At 35.3% G+C, this 1,886-nt stretch overlaps 1 pseudogene; it reads right to left on the bottom strand.

The window, feature by feature from the left end:
- Nucleotides 1-905: 905 nt before the first annotated feature.
- On the bottom strand, nt 906-1,470 carry LOC112623488 (annotated as a pseudogene).
- Nucleotides 1,471-1,886: the final 416 nt, after the last annotated feature.

Here is a 1,886-nt window from a genome sequence, read left to right as displayed (position 1 = left end):
ACTGAAGTTGAATAAAAGATTTAAAGTTATACTATGAAAGAGCAATCTGACACAGGGAGACTACATTTAATTCCTATGATAATTTTTTGTACCTGTTAAAATTCTTTCAATTATTATAAAAATTTAGTGCCATATAAATATAGCCCCAAAATGGTTGCTATAATTCCAGTTTCATACTGGGTCTGCCTTAACAGGAAAAGCTATTAGGAGTCTTTATAGTAATTTATCTAATGTGAAAAGGAAATGGCCTTATAATAGTTTCCATTGCCTTGTAATTTTTTCCATTTTTTTCTTTTTATAGAAAAAATATAATATTTTTGGGAGAGTGACCATGACTAATAGCAGTGGTAAGGGGGACAAAACTTTTGTGAACAGTGTAACTTTACATTCACCAGGGTTGACAAACTACAGGACATGATGCCTAGAAGAAGGATCATCAGGAAGCCCATAAATTTGTGTTCCCTCAACGTTTCAGGAAAACCAATTATAAAGCCTCAACTGAAATTATAATTAGTAATTAATCCATTTATGTGACTGGATAAAACACAGAATAGGGATGATTCAAAAGCTTCATTAATTTGTTTCTCACCGATGTTCACAATTGGTAAGAAAAATAAGAAGTAATCAACTGCATGCGCCAAAAAACCCAAGACAGAAATCATAGGTATTCAGTTTCTTTTGCGCAGGCATTGCTAGTTTGAAAACCAAAACTCTGGTAATACTGGCACTTAGAGGAAAAAAAAGTTTGTGCTGTCATTTTAAAATAAGCATTTAAGGTAAAAACTAACAGTTTGCATGGAGCAGAAAAACAATTAGGTAATGCTAAAACAATGCTAATAATTTAGTGTAATGTATAAAAATCACTTTTACTTAAGTATGTCTTAAGAAAAAAGTACAAATTGTATTTACATAATTATACACTTTGTCTTTGACTTCTTTTTCTTCTTATCATCTTTGTTCATCTTTTCTTTATTTCTCAAACTAATGTATAGAAGGCATCATTAACACTCTGTCTTGTCTTTGCTGATGTTTCAATAAAAGGAATCCCCTAACTGCTTGCTAAGTCCTAAGCCTGTTTTGTGTCTACTATTCTAGAAGGCAAATCACATTTTATTTCCTACTACGACCAAAGGCACATCTTCAGAGTCCTTAAATCTTTTTATTTCTTCTCTATAATTGTGCATATCTTCAAATGATTTAATATTATTTACGGCAAATAAACAAAGAACCCCTCCCCCCCCCCCACCCAGTCCTCATGTACTGGTCCCTCATTGCATTGTACTCTTCTTGACCTGCTGTGTCGAGAATATCCAAGAGACAGGTTTCTCCATCAATTACTACTTGCTTCCTGTAGGAATCCTCTATTGTTGGCTCATATTCGTCCACAAAATGATTCTGAATTAGCTGTATCGTCAAGGCACTCTTGCTTACGCCACCAACTCCAACTACCGCAAGTTTATATTCAGTCATGGGAGCCGCTGAGCCTCTGGCCCTGCCGCTGCCTTCAGTGCCTGCGCCAGGCTAGCTCCCAGTCCGAAAGGCGGGGCCGGGAGTACTGGTGGAGCTTCATCTAAGCCAGTATTTGTCTTATATACTTTAAGTGAATGTACTTATTCTCAAGGTAAGACAGTCAAAGTTCATTCCGTTCTTTAGCAATTTATGATGCAGGATAATGTCAAGCACTAAAGATTCATTTTATTTCAAAGAACCAGCAAATTTCAGTAGATCTTAATGTTACACAATGCACTAAATAGTAGACCATGCTTCTCCCTGGAGTCATTGTTTTCTAAATTGCAGTGTAGTAGCTAAAAAGCATCTGCAAATAAGAATAACATTGTGAATCTTATTGAAAGTTTGAGGTCAGTTTTGTCATGATGCATTCTTCA

This window comes from Theropithecus gelada, chromosome 4, assembly GCF_003255815.1.
Source record: "Theropithecus gelada isolate Dixy chromosome 4, Tgel_1.0, whole genome shotgun sequence".
NCBI classification, from domain to species: Eukaryota; Metazoa; Chordata; class Mammalia; order Primates; family Cercopithecidae; genus Theropithecus; species Theropithecus gelada.
This window is presented reverse-complemented; position numbering and strand designations above follow the sequence as displayed.